Below are 15,647 nucleotides of genomic sequence, written 5' to 3'. Positions count from 1 at the left end.
TGTCACAGACCTAGGCCTACTTATGCTTGGATAAAGTTGGGGCCTCTACCACCCCATGTATTTGGGAAAAGTTGGAATTTACGTCAAAACTGTATGTTGAAAAGTGTTGTTTAACTGATAAATCAACAGCTTTGCATGCTGTTATGATGCTCTCAGCCTACTTATTTCCACAAATGTGGTTCTTTCCTTTCGTGACTCAATTATAGTCTAACCTATATGAATGGAAACAAGACAGGGTGAAGTCTATTCTGGCTTGCATGTTCCCCCCCCGACAGAATTGCTAAATATGTTTTTTTTTGGCTGGAGCCAACCAATGACCAGAGCACCAAATGAACACTATTTCCTGGGAAACTTTACGGTCGTGCCTCCGCGGAGCAGATTCCGTGTATTATTTGATGCATTGTAGCTAGCTAGTCAGGCGCTGCGAACTGGGAACCTGCCCTTGCATGATGGCGGATGAGCATTTTTACAGGACAGACCGCCACATACACCCTGCAAGAAGGGAAACGGTGCCCGGAGAGGCGTGTTTTGTGTATCCTGCTTGAAGTGAAGCACCCGGAGACGTTCCGGAAGAACACAAGGTTGCAGGCAAATTCATTGAGAGAATTTTGAAATCCAAATGCTCCTTCACTGCCGACAGCGCCGTCACCCCAAGGTTTGAGGAGGAGGTTTCGAGGGATCCAGCGACACAACCCGAATGAGCCGCATCATTTTGGGAGGGAACGACACACGGTACTTACTTGGGATTGACTGATTTTTTAGAAATCTCCAATTTAGAAATTTCCTCTGGCCACACACTCACGTAATCAGTCGAAAGGGTTGTTTCTGAACGAATTCATGTTCGGTAAGCTTGCACCAAGCTAACGTTAATTCAGCCTGTTTCGTTGGTAACGAGGGAAATGTTAAAACCTGTGTTGAAAGCTAATCTGTTGAATTTTTAAAGGATTGTTGTAGTTAAAGTTTCAATAACCATTTGTAGTTTGTTTGGCACGTCACCGAGTGCTCAGTGTATTCCCCGATGCTGTCTTGTACTGCCTTTGAAATGAAGTTGAATGTTCAGAGAAATGTTCGGGACGGAAAAAACATGAAGGGTAGGGACGAATCTGAAAACACAAAACCCACAAGCAGCCATGTTTGGAGAATTTTCACAGAATTTCTGACTAATTCGTCATTTGAGGCAGCAAGGTGTTCGTCTGTGGTATATTAGCCCTGACATATGTTTACTTGCTCAGAGTGCTGGTACAGTTTGAACATTTCTGCTTGACACGTCTATATTTTTTTGGACAAATTGTGTACAGAACGTCTCCTAGTTTGTTTTAGTTTAGAACTTTGCGCCACCTGTCGGCGGATATTCTTTCGAAATTAAGAAATTACAATTAATTTGATTGTCGAATTTAAATGAAATGTACAATCGAGTCTGTAATGATTTAGAAAGAAGCCAGTTTGCTTGAGGGTCTTAATGTTGAAGATTCCCTCATCAGTTGAAATCTACACCCAGCTATATCGGTGTTTTTCTTTTTTTTTGTGTTTTTTTTTTTTTTTTGCTGAAGGAGGTAAAAAAAGAACTGCATTAAGAATGTGCTTTGTTTGTTTTTAATTAATTTTGTGTTATTCATGTCAGGCTTTAAAGTACACAATGCATTTAATGACCATATTTCTGATGTGATGTGCATGTCATCACGATGATTTGAATATGATGTGTTGAAATATCCTGTTCTCTTTGGAGCTATTGATTTTTTCCCACCCTCATCTACCCGATGAAATGATAATAGCTTGCTGCATTCTACACACCAGTCATCATGTTTCTGAAAAGCTATGGAAGCCACAATTTTAAACCTTTTTCTGTTGCTGATACATTGTGGTGGAATCTGTTTGGTTACCTCATTCTAGATTTCATTTAGGCTCCTCATTGTTGGGAAATTTACAAAAGGAAGGACACTCCTATACAGTTTAGGCTCATGCACAGGATGTGGGCTTGTTACCAAATTCTCTTCTAAATTTCCTTAGAAAAACAGTACAGTGAGTGTCCGCTTTATTTTCTTCCCTTGTGTGTTTTGAGAAAGCGAAGACAGTGCAGATACAGTCCTACATTTTATAAAATGACATGCTGGCAAACCTCTTTTGTGCTGAATCTCAAAACAAAAAATGAAATGTACTGACCAAACTTAATATGCCTACCAACAACAGCCCTACCATATGCGGTGAAGGGCCTTTTTGTCGGCATCAGCAGTTTCTATGATAGGGAGGGGGGGGGGGGGGGTGTGTGTGTGTAACAATCCTAGATGATTTCACCGTTGTTTACATTAGTCTTTCGTTCACACAAAACAATTTCCCGTTGGGGGAGGCTGCATTTTTTTATTTTCAGTCAGCAATCCGATCTGGCGAAGCCTGTTGTCATTTTTTGTGGTGACCTTCTCCATCTGCTTGAATTTCAAAGGTTGGCTTCAAATTTTTTTCTCTGCCGCAGTCGAATATGAATTTGAACTTTGACCTCTCCTGGTTCAGCTCTCTGCTGGCAAACTTGCTGCAGATATTGGAAAATTAAATCAAAGCTGGAATTATTTTTATATAGGCTGAGATGTGGAGGCAAGAGATTGTGAAAAACGTTGAAATGTTGGGTGGAGACAGAATATTTGGTCAAGATTGTGCTGCGTGATGTATTTTTTTTTTTCATAGGACATATTTATATTGCCTGCAAGTGTTTATTTCTGCAGCTTGGCATTATGAAAGTTGTCATGAAAGATAAAGGTGTATTGCCACAAATCATTTACAGACGTGTGCAACCTTTTTGTGCAAGAAGAAAGAAGAGAAGTTTATGCTCAGGTATAAGGTTCCTTTTAGCATAAAGTTGCCATCATTTTGTTTTCCTTCCTAGTAAATGATTCACTGGAATTGCCTGCTATCGGAGAGAAACCATTTAAAATCGTTTCTGTTAAAACGAGGAAGGCAGGAAGACTCCTGTTTTAATAAACACTGCGCTGAATTTAGACTCCTCCTGACGTTTTATTTTTGCCCACAGTAACATACAAAATTGCCTGTGTGCCTTTTTTTTTTATTATTATTATTTCTTTTTTTTTACACATTAATGTAAATGTATGACTTCTGCTGTGGAAAATGTTTCCGCCTTAAAGGAGAAAACACAAAATGGTTGAGTCTGTGACAAAGTGTGGAATTCAGTATGCACCACTTTGGAAATAGATGCCTGACTGTGTGTGGCATTCTTGGCTGTCCCAGAAGAATAGTCATTGTTTGTAACATGGTTGCAAAATTAGGCCTCAGTTGTGAATTACCCCATCCTGGGGAAGAAAGAGAGTTGTGTAATTTGTATAGTTTATTTCAGTGGCGAGCAGTTTCTTTTGTGTAATCGCCTCAGTAGAAAAGGAGACTGCGAAATTGGCACCAATTTGAAACATTCTGTTGAAAGCTTGACATTGACCGAATGGTGTAGGCCCAAGCTAAAAGAAACAGATCCTGAAGTAGTAGGACTGTTCCCTAGGGAAACATGTTGAAGTAAGAGAGTAGCTAAAAATACTGCCTTCATGTTCTTCAGCATGAAGACAAAAGGATTTTTTTTTTACTTTAGATTTTGACCATGGATGTTTGTTTTTAAGCTCAAGGACACCATTTACATAGAATACACCATGTTTAGGCATTTGGCTTGTTGTGGAGGGCAGGCAAGCAGAGCTAGGGTGTTCGCTCTCTCTCCACTGGAAGTGTTGTCAGTGCCTGCTGGAGACTGTGATATCTCTTACCGTGAGGGAAAAGCACCTAGCTTACACTGGAAATTTCTGCCCCCGACCCCCCCCTCCACCTTCTCCGTAAATTCTTGAAACTTTCCACGAGTGTACATTTCTGCTGTGAACTTCCAATGCTCCCAGCCGTGTTTTAGTGTAGCATGAGGTTAAATGGCTAATTTTATCCCCATCAAACTCTCTCCCTCTCTTCAGATCTTGCTCTCCGGCTCCGGATCCACGGGAAAGGCGGTGGAGGCAGACCGAACGGAGCTCTGACCAGACTCTTTCCCTCAGGCTCGGACAACGGAGAGGTAGGCCTCCTCGCCTTCCACTCACGCAACACTGAGAAGGAAGCCTCCAGTCAGGCCGAAATTTCATTTCCTGTTTTATTAACCGGGAAAGAGGAGGAGGAGGAGGAGGAGGAGGAGGAGGGGGAGGAGGGGAAGAGGGGGGGAAGAGAGGATGATGTCATTCCAGCTACCTAATGTCTGTTGTGTTTTAATAGGAAACCATAACTCTTATCTCTGGCCTGTTTAAAATTAACTTTCTTCTCGAGTCACCGCCTGTCTGTGCGTGTTTGTGTGTGTTGGTGTCGGTGTATGCGACCTTTTTGCCAACTTTTTGCCAACTTCCCTCTCTTCTGCCACAGTCTCTCACAGAAGATTTCTTTCTTTTTTACTTTTCTTTTCTTTCTTTCTTCCCCCTCCTCCGCCACCACTAGTCCTCCTGCGTATCTTATTCCCTTCTCTCTTTCTCTGAGACTCTCTGTCCGTGATGGATGGTTGATTTGATGCTCATAATTTTCAGATCTGATGATATGGCGTCAAGCCTGTAATATGAAGGATATGAGTATGCTGGCCCTGAGCATGTTTTCTCTGCTGTGTGTATGTGTGTGTGTGTGTGTGTGTGTGTGTATAATGTGTTGGACTGACTATAGAAATATGCCTTTCTGGTCTGCCTTTTTTTCTTTCTCTGGTGATATCAAATTAAACCTTTGTTGGTTTCATGAATTTATGTATGAACCGAAAGAATTGCTGCTGAAAACAGATGCTGAAACACCCGCCCAAACTAACCCATAACCCAGTCTCTAAAAGTTCAGGCTTTCTAAAAATGAAAACGTGCAGGTTAAGGTATTATTTATGAATAGTGTGTGTATGTGTGTGTGCATATGCACATGTGTGCCTGTGTGTGTGTGTGTTTGTGGAGGCATTGTAAGGCAGAGAAGTCGCCCTTTAGTTTAATGGATCTATGCATCACAATAGGGCAGGTCTAGCCTGCTCCCACTGCACAGCAATTTTGATTTTCATCAAAAATTTAATCTGGCAGTGTTCGAGGGCTTAGCGGCCGACCGGATGCTGCCCTGAATTTCTAATTTTAGGCTGCTCTTTCAGGATTTATTTTTGTATAATTCAAGTCTGCGTTTCGTTTCAATATCTTTATCCCCCCCCCCCCCCCCCCCCCCACACTTTATTAAAATTTAATTCACATTTGCATATAAATTGAAAAAGGTTTTATGGAGATTGCAGTGCCTTTGGATTGGAATTTTTAAGACAAAAAAAGAGAAAAATAGGATTTTTTTTCTGGGATGTATATTTATTTGTATTATTGCCACCGACAATTTTCTAAAGCAATCATTGGGATGTAGGAAAAAAAAAATGTTGAGGCTATTATTGAAAATGAGAAATGCTGTAATCACCTTAAGCCTTGTGGTATGTTATAATGATAGTGCCCCATTTAGTAAAGAAATGTTTGCAAGTCATTACCCGTACTTGCATTATATGTACACTGTATAGAATATGCAGATTTAGCACGTATACACATTGTCACATCATGTTTCCAGTTAGAATGCCTTCGCATGAGGAACATGAAGAAGTATGTGTTTGCTATATAAATCAAGCTAGAAAGTATTTGAACCTTTACCTTTGTGTTGTTGTTTTATTTTAGACTTGCAAGCAATACAGCAAAAACATTTTTAGATATGAGAAAACTCTGTTCAACAAAGAAAAATTGAGCTATTCTCGTCTTTGATGTGTAGTGCTAAACAGAGATGAGGTGGACCCTCTTTGGTAGAACCAGGACCCTCTCGCCTAATTGGGAGTGAGTAGGAAACATTTGCCTCCCAACAACCTACCAGAAATGTACCGTGTCTGCATGTGCAAAGTTCAGTGTGATTTATCTCTCCGAAGACAATTAGCCACATAATTTAGTCTCTTGAGACTCGAAAGAGAAGCCCATTATCAGTATTTTACTCAGGGTAGCAACAATGCCCTGCTCTTCTTATGGCCGTCTGAGTAAATGTGTTCCTCCCCCTTCTCATTATTGGAAAAGGTGTTGGGTCTATGATTTAACGTTTTTATATTGGACCAGTATGAAGCGTAATCGGTGGGTTCAGTATATACCCATTTGGCCGTTGATTGATTGCTTTCATCTCTTTTGAAATTGTAGAAGGAGAGAGGGAGGCAGAGATCAATAGCCCTTGGCAATTGTTTTTTTTATAATATATATTTATAATCATCCAACCTGTGCAGTTAGTCAAAATTGAGTTATAAAACGGATATGTCCAGTTCTGAAATATGATTGGTTGAGCCATATTTATTTTATTAAGTCTGTTAAATTCATATGTGATAAACTCACACATATGTGACCACACATAAATTGGATTTAATGCAGCAAGAACTGCTGGCTTTTGCAGTTGTGTTGCTAGGCAACTGAAAGCTACACCAGATGAGTTTGTTTGTAGGTTACCGTTATTGATAAGTATGAATGAATATATTGATTGAACATCGGCCTATTTTGTCAGATTGCTTTGAAAATATATATTTTTTATATATAAAAAGTCGATGCCATGCCCTTCAGTTAGATTATCATAGGTAGGGTTTTGAAAACATTTTACTTGTAAAACTTGATGAAATATACAGCAAAGTACAGTGAATTTGGTCATAATGTCAATTGGACTTTAAAAAAAAAAAAAATGCACATTTCTTCTTTAGATGTCAAAAGTACGTATTAGCCTATTGCATAAGTCCTAACCTTAGACTTATAACCGTAACCTTAACCCCTAAAAGGACGTATAGGCCTACTGCAGTTGTTAGTCAGATAGGTGAGTTAGACGGCTAAAAAAGTGAAGCACTATTATCTTCATAGCTTTACAAACATAAATATCCAGTATGTGACTTCTGTCAGGATCCATTTCTTCTTTGTGGTGGGAAGTTTGTTGTTGCTCGCTGTGACGTTGCCTTATATTCAGCAACCGAATGCAATGCTTGTAGCTTAGCCTACCTCATACACTACTGCCTAAATAAAACAAGACTGCATTGCCCTTGTTTGGAAAGGGAGCGTTTTTGTGTGTAGATCGTGAAAAATCAATTTTAATAATAAGTCCTTAGAAGCTGGGATGAATGCCTGTGCTGGATGATCCACAAATACATTCAGAACTTCACACACAAAATTTACGAATGACATTTCACAACAAATGCACACGCAAAGAATGATGTAATTGTACAAATTTTGAAGTATATGATTACAAATCAACATTCATTTGTACAAATCCTAGTACGGTTAGTCAAATGAGAACTTAACAAGTCAAAAGTAAGCAGTTCTGTCTGTCTGTTGTGGATCATGATGCGTGCATTTACAAATGACTGAGACATTTTTCTCTCCATAAAAAAACCTTCACATGTGCACATACACAAAAAACTGACAAGCTCCAGTTTTGTCTCATCTGTCCAAAGGACATTCTCCCAGAAGCCCTGTGGCTTGTCAATATGCATTTTGGCAAATTCCAGTCTCGCTTTTATATGATTTGCTTTCAACCAACAGTGGTGTCCTCCTCGGTCGACTTTGGCTCAAACAGCGACGTATGGTGCGATCTGACACTGATGTACCTTGACCTTGGAGTTCACCTCTAATTTCGTTGGAAGTTGTTCTGGGCTCTTTGGTTACCATTCGTATTATCAGTCTCTTCAATTTGTCATACATTTTCCTCTTGCGGCCACATCCAGGGAGGTTGGCTACAGTCCCCTGGACCTTAAACTTCTGAATAATATGTGCAACTGTAGTCACAGGAATATCAAGCTGCTTGGAGATGGTCTTATAGCCTTTACCTTTAACATGCTTGTCTATAATTTTCTTTCTAATCTCCTGAAACAACTCTGTCCTTAGCTTTCTGTGGTCCATGTTCAGTGTGGTACACATCATGATACCAAACACCACAGTGACTACTTTTCACCCTTTAAAAAGGCAGACTGACTGATTACAAGTTTGAAGACACCTGTAATGCTAATTAAAGGACACACCTTAGTTTAACATGTCCCTATGGTCAAATTATTTTCAATCTTTTCTAGGGGTACCATCATTTTTGTCCAGGCCAGTTTGATTCTTTTTTTTTTTTTAATTATTCTGTTGAACCACAATTCAAAAGCAATGTCTGATTTTCATTAGTTAACTTTCAGTACATTTTTATTTATTATTACTTTTGTCAGTTTCAAGTTATTTCAGCGACCATTGTGGCTTTTTCTTCCTTTAGCGTAAGGGTACCAACAATTTTGTCCACGTCTGTATGTGGTGCCACTGTGTTGACAACGTTGACTGCGACTGTTTGGACAGAACGCGCTAATTCACCGAACAAATACTTTCATATTAATTTCCCACCACTTGTTAGTCATGTCATCCATTCATATCGATGTGAATCAATCAATACTAATACAACTTTAACTGTGTAGTAACTTGAACAACTTTATGTTCAATCTGTTTATTACCACGTAATCCAACAATACAGTTTCATGCAGGTAGCTTTATCCAACTGCTAGCATGCAGGTAAACTTCCAACTCACACCCAGACCAACCACCCACTCCAGACTACTGCTGCCACCTAGTGGCTTGAATGCTAAAATAGTAAATACACTTTACTACAAACTGTGATGTGTTTTTGTTTCATTTCACAACGTATTTACTGTATAATCAACGATAGCAGGTGCCCGCTTGTAAACAGTACACATTTTATTTGCTTAAAACACACAGCAGTACTGTCAAATCAGAAAGCAAATCAGCTGTCAATCGGCTGTTACCTGACCAAATACCTTTCAAACTCGGTGATAGAATGAAGAACAAATTAGTTGTGAATACTATCAAATCGGATGAAGTGTGGTCTGCGACGGCCACAAGTAAATTATTGCGACATTTCTAACATACAACTCAGAACGAAGAGAACACAGCCAGTAGTAGCCTAATCTAATAAAGAGTTGCCTAATCTATTAACAAGGTCATGGATTGGTGGCTTAAGACAGGAACTATGAAAAGAAAACTAAATGAGAAAGCCTCTGACATAGACAAGGAGAAAGTGGTTCAGCCTCATTGGGCATTATCTCGCCGCGGAGTTGCATTCAGAACACTGTGTTTTTCTCCCGCTGAGACAGCAAGATGATAACTAGGCTATATTCTGTGTTGTGTGACGTTGGATAATGACAGCTCTTAATTATGAAAAGTTGACTACTAGGATGGCTGTATTAATGCTAGCTAGCCTACTGTTGGTAGTGAAATACTGCGGTCAGTATGCGCATTGTTGTGTTTTGTGATGTCTGTCTGAGTGTGTGATGGGAGTATGAGGCTGTGAGCGAACTATAGTTTGTAACATAACCAAGTCACGCATGGAGCAGGGTTCCAGGTGCTTTGCCTTGCGCATTGTCATATCTATAACTAGCCTACTGGTACGTACAAAAGGAGAGCCCACCCGCGAAAATCATGTGTGCGCTAACAATTGTCTGGCGCCAGGTCTTGGGTAGGAGGCATGTTGTTCCGGGGATATTTACCGTAATTTCTGGACTATAAGCCGCTACTTTTTTCCCATGCTTTGAACCTCGCGGCTTAAACAATGACGCGGCTAATTTATGGATTATGATACCTGATACGGTGGCTTTGTGGAGCTAGGATGCTAGCATGGATGCAGCCGCATGGATGCTTAGCTCCACGCGATTTCTCAGTATCTCTCAATAACTTAACTAATGTCAAAATAACCACAGTCTACCGGCATAGACAGAACACAACTCAAAACACTTTAGAAAATAAAAGTTTACTACAATACAAATCCAGTCTTCAAGTTGTTTAGCTCACTGGTTTCAAACTAGTGTCTTTCTTCTATCTCTCTGTCTTCAATCTAACGTTCTAGCTTCTGATTGACTCTTGCAACTGTGCTCTCTTAAAGCAACAGTGCACTTATCGTAACTGGCAAAACTAATAATATGCATCACTATTGTATTACTTTTGATATTAATTTTAGCCTGTGTAAAGTTCATTTGTTTCAATGTACCGGTAGGCACCTGCGGCTTATAGACATGTGCGGCTTATTTATGTTAAAAATAATTATTTTTGAAAAATTCAGTGGGTGAGGCTTATATTCAGGTGCGCTCAATAGTCCGGAAATTACGGTAGTTAAATGGTCCGCGAATTTTTTTTTTATTGGCTAAGTGGTCCTTGGTCTGAAAAAGTTTGAGAAACACTGCTTTATAGACAATAACGATCATACACTCCCATTGCACTCAAACAACCACACTCAAACGAGGAGATATTGTATCAATTAGCCTATTAAGTATTGTATTTATTGATTGCACAGAGTTCAACGTTACAGCAACATAACTTTGCTCCGGTCGCTAAATCTGATATATCCGTGTGCATCATCGCTCTTGCTCTCTGCCACACCCACCCTGTAACCTACGTGTTTATACATTATAGAAGCAAGACCATTATATTCTTATAAATCACGGAAGCGTGGTATATTTGTTATGGCTTTTTATTAAACACTAAAACACAACACAACACAGGCTTTATGCCCTGGTGCAAGTTACCACGAACAGACTGTGCTACCGTCACCCACCTGTATAACCTCTGTCCCAACTAGGGATGAGAATTGATAAGATTTTAACGATTCCGATGCCTTATCGATTCCTGCTTATCGATTCGATTCCTTATCGATTCTTTTATTGATTCTTATTGGGCAAGGGGTGAAAAAAGAGCACAAACGGGTTTATTTACATTAATTTTCTTTTATATAATTTTCTATAATGCTGCACACACCATATACAGTATGTATATACACATTAAAAACAATTGAAATAACCAAAAACATTTATACATATTCCTCTTGAACTTAAAATAAAACTTACATAACTTAAATAAAATGTATTCTGTTTAATTTAAACATGTTCCTAGAAATGAACCTAACGAAAATCTGGAGCATCTACCGTAGTAAAAGGGTGCAAACCTTTCACCACAAACTTAGTCACTGCTCGGTGACATTCGTTGATCCTCTCCTCGGTAATTTTATTTTTCCCTGCCTCGAAGAAAGGATGGGCTAGAGGTGTACATGACGTGCTAGCTGTAGCCTGTGACCCAGACAGACTACCAGCCTCTGAACCGGTCTGACTCTGAACGTCATCAGCTAAATTGGATGGAAATGGAGATTATCTATATAGTGAAAGCTGGTTTACACAATGAAACAAATGGCACTAACAAAATCGCTGAATTTGCTGAGCTGACATAAAGCCACATTAAGAGGGGAGGCAAACACTACCTCTGCCTCAATGTAGGGGGCTGAAAATGGAAGATTCTATAGCCAAGCTAGCGTAGCTATGCTAAGTTTAATAATGGATTAAAAGACGATATGCTCAGTTTAATAATGGGTTGACACGAAAACGCGAACGTTTGCTGATAACACACGCCCTCCGATAATTAACACCGTTACGATCAAACATTTCTCAAAACTGGACTTTCAATCCAAACGTGAAATGATCAATAATGGGAGACCAATGCCGGAGCTAAAATGTATGCTTCAAACGAAGGGACAGAAGATAACTTGATCGACTACACACAATAAAGGCAAATTGCTTCACACAGTGAGTGGTTGTGATCACTTTTGAAGAGTTCCCCTTGACAGAAAGAGATGAAGCGCCGACATTAGCTGAGCTGCTGCATGCATCGAAGACATGACATTCCTGTAATTTAATTCCATGCTGTGTGTTCAAATGCTTATTCATATTTGTTGTATTTCCTCCCTTCAACGAAATAGACTTTTTACACAGGTTACAAGTGGCGTAGGTGTCATTTTTGTCGTGTGAAATAGAGCCAAACTTTAGAACGCTTCTGCCTAGTTGCCATGTTTGCTGCAGTCTGAAGAAGAAAGAGGAAACTAAAGAAGTTCGCGCATGCGCAACGCCACAAAGGACCGATAGAGAACCGTTAAAGAATTTGGCTGACGATTCCAAACAATCGGTTCACTAGGAACTCGGTTCTAAAAAACTCGGTTCTAAAAAAGAACCGGTTCTCGATTCTCATCCCTAGTCCCAACACAGAACAACGACATGTACTTAGAACGGTAAGGAACATATAGGGAACATTGTTGAGCGCTAGTGCATCACATAGAGTATAACAGTATGCGCCCGCCGCACGGCATTATGGGGCGACTATGCCGGCACGTTACAATATTAACATTAGATGGGGGACCGGGATGAAAATGTGACCTGGAATCATAGTGCGAAAATAGACCTGTCAGAGAAGGAACACCTGGCGATTCTCTCGCCTTTTATCTTTCACCTTTGAATTATGTAACTTATAAACACGTCGGCCGGCAGAAACAAACAGACAACGCGATGGGCAACCCAAGAGGCAACACTCATTTCTGGACCGATGAACAGACGCGATTCATGCTCAATCAACTGTTGTGTTGCTGTTGGTAGCATAGACATATATATTAGGGATGCACCGATACCACTTTTTTACAAACCGATACGAGTACGAGTATTTTTATTTGTGTACTTGCCGATACCGAGTACCGATACCGATACTTCTTAGATTTGGTCTCCATGAAAGTGCAATTAATTTGGAGGTAGATTTTATTTTATCCTCTGCAGATTATGTCAAGCCTATAGTACAAAATTAACAGAAGGCTATCCCAAGCCAAAAATAAACAGAGCTTTCTGGTTTTAAAACACAAAAAAAGCCTTTAAACAGACAACATCATCACATTAGACAAAATGCTAATATAACCAGATAAAGGCAATTCAATTTGCTGCATAGTTAACAACACAGTCTGCTTAACAAAAAGTGAACAGAACTATTACTGGATTAGCACAAGAGCACATTTCAGTTACAAAAGGATCAGAAGAATCTCCTGCTCAAGTACACAAACAATCACTTAACCTATGTGGCGCAGTCTTTCTCTCTACCTCTCTCTCTCTCTGTGTGCGTGCAAGTTTTTTTCTTTTGCAAGACGTCAGTTAAGATTGGTTGCTTCGGTCTTGCGCCACTAGCATCAGTGAACTCTGTGTACTTAGCACTATGGTGCGTCTTCAGATGTTTAATTGCTTTTGTTAAACAAAGTACTTTCCTTTCCGCCCCTCGACACCGTAGCAGTGCAGATCTTACACTGTGCCTTACTCCTGTCGTCGTCATTTATCTTAAAATGAGCCCAAATCACCGTTAAGGCAGCACAACGGAATTGCTAATCGCTAACGAGATGCTAGCAGCTAAATTTAGCGAAACCTGTATACTGAAATACTTTGACACTATGACAAACTTTCCTAACACAGTCAAACATCAAGCAAATGCAACACAAGACGGCAAATAAGCTACTTACTAGTCTGGCAGAGAGTGGTAGGACAGGTAGGACAATAAATCACATTTTGTGTCCGCATAGCCCCGCCAGTTTGATGCAGTGAAATACTGATGAGTGGTATCGGTGCTTGGTATCGGCAATTCAAAAACGAGTACGAGTACGAGTATTTTAACGAAGTATCGGTATCGGTGCATCCCTAATATATATGTCTATGGTTGGTAGTGGTGAACATAGACATAGTATATAGTATAGTATATAGTAGGGCTGAACGATTTGGGAAAATAATCTAATTGCGATTTTTTTTTACCAAAATATTGCGATTGCGATTTAATATGCGATTTTTTTTTTTTATCCTCTTTTTTTCCCCAACAAAACGTAATGAATGATTTAAATATGACCAACACAATATTAGATACATTTAGTGTAAAATCTTCTTTCCCACATTTAAAATTTTTATTTAACTGCTCATTACAGAAACAAGAACAACAAATCGGTGTCAAAAAAGTCATTTTAAGTATGAACACTAGGCATGCACTTAAACACTGTGTGCAAAATGTATCATCTTAAAAAAAAAAAGACCAGGTTTTTTAATCGCGAACGTTGCGGTTAGAAAATCGCGTTCTATCATATCGCGATTAAATCGCAAATGCAATTAATCGTTCAGCCCTAGTATATAGTATACTTTGTCTATGGTGGTGAAGAGGTCAAGCGGAAACGGCTGTATCACCACTAGTTGTAATGAAAACAGCGCCACCTATCGTATCGGATATGACATGCTTTCGGCCAATGATTCGATTTATTCACTGCCATGTATATTGGGATAATAGCAGTTGCCCCAAAAGATAGCATAGTCCGACTAAGCAAAGATTCGAATTATACCATCATGTAAACACACTGATTGTGAAGTTCTACATTGGTAATGTAAATGATTAGTTGTAGTTTGTTTGGTTTGCCCAGACTACACAAGACTACAACATTGCATTGCTGAGAAACTTAACAGTGGTCTGTTTTGTGCAGGTAAATGTTAATGAACACACACACACACACACACATTCTTTATTTGTTGTTTGATTTGCAGCACTATGTAAATGAATTTGACCTTGTGTCCTGCTCATATTGAGTTAATTTGAGAGGGCTGTAATTGTGTTAGACAGAGGGCATTCAGAGAACGAGAGCGAGGCCAAATTAAGCTGATTTAAACCAAACCAAACCGATTCTGAACAACCCTGTGTCCAAACCTTTCTGTCTGGTGTCCTACATGGGCCTCGTACTCTCCCATACCATACCTGTTCAACATGGGCCTCATACTCTCCCATACCATACCATACCTGTTCAACATGGGCCTCATACTCTCCCATACCATACCATGACTGTTCAACATGGGCCTCATACTCTACCCTCCCATACCTGTTCAACATGGGCCTCCTACTCTCCCATACCATACCTGTTCAACATGGGCCTCCTACTCTCCCATACCATACCATGACTGTTCAACGTGGGCGCAAAGCTATATGTTCCTGTAGCTTTATTGTAGATTGTATTTGAATCACTGCCGTTTTCGTACAAATTGTTGTTGCATTTCAACCACTGTGACGCAGATTGTTTTTCCCCACTAAACACTACACTCACATTCACATCTCTCTCTCTCACACACACACACACACACACACACACACACACACACACACACACACACACACACACACACTCACACACACAGACACACACTCTCTCTGCCAGAGACCTGCATTATTTTTGTTATGTTTAGTTTTTTGTTTTGTTTGTTTTTTTAAAGCACACTGTCAGCACACAACTCCCCAGCCCTCCCAGAGTTCCCTGTACCCATGATATCAACATCCTCAGATTCATTAGGCGAAACCCTTAGTGTAGCGTCCAGAGAATAAATGTGTGATGAAGGATTGTATCGATCCCTAATACCAGGGATCTTTGCCAAAGCTCAAACACCCTCCCCTTCTGAGTCTTTTTCCCATGCCGAAAGAGGGAAGGTCTCCCTTTGCTCAATTCAATTCATTAGAGATTTGTTTTTGTTGTTTTTGTTTGGCTATGTCGTACTTTGGCTCCTCATAAAAAAGCACTTACACTAGACTACACGAAAAGCACTACCTCTAGTGTCCTTTCCCAAATTGAAAAGCTTGAATTCAGAGAAACATTTGTGGCAATGTGAGATCTCATCTCGTCTGAAATTTGCTGTATGTCCAGCCAAAATGTATACCAAACTTTATTTCTTACTAATGAACAAGCCATCTCTCTCTCTCTGCCTCTCTGCCCCTTCCTCTCTCTCTCTCTCT

General features: G+C 39.9%; 1 protein-coding gene across 4 annotated transcripts in view; it reads left to right on the top strand.

The window, feature by feature from the left end:
• The first annotated feature begins 264 nt into the window (after nucleotides 1-264).
• Nucleotides 265-15,647, top strand: part of znf618 (zinc finger protein 618) — a 34,326-nt gene continuing 18,943 nt past the window's right edge. For 2 of the 4 annotated variants that reach the window (XM_031577387.2, XM_031577386.2), the window contains exons 1-2: nucleotides 265-732; nucleotides 3,948-4,045. The gene's annotated coding sequence lies outside the window, so the exon portion shown is untranslated. Of the gene's footprint in view, nucleotides 845-3,947; nucleotides 4,046-15,647 lie in introns of all 4 variants that reach the window. The other 2 variants (XM_031577384.2, XM_031577385.2) reach the window with 2 other exon arrangements.

The sequence above is a fragment of the Clupea harengus genome, chromosome 12 (genome assembly GCF_900700415.2).
Source record: "Clupea harengus chromosome 12, Ch_v2.0.2, whole genome shotgun sequence".
Taxonomy (NCBI): Eukaryota; Metazoa; Chordata; class Actinopteri; order Clupeiformes; family Clupeidae; genus Clupea; species Clupea harengus.
The sequence above is the reverse complement of the archived record's forward strand: the minus strand, read 5'-3'. Positions and strand labels throughout refer to the sequence as shown.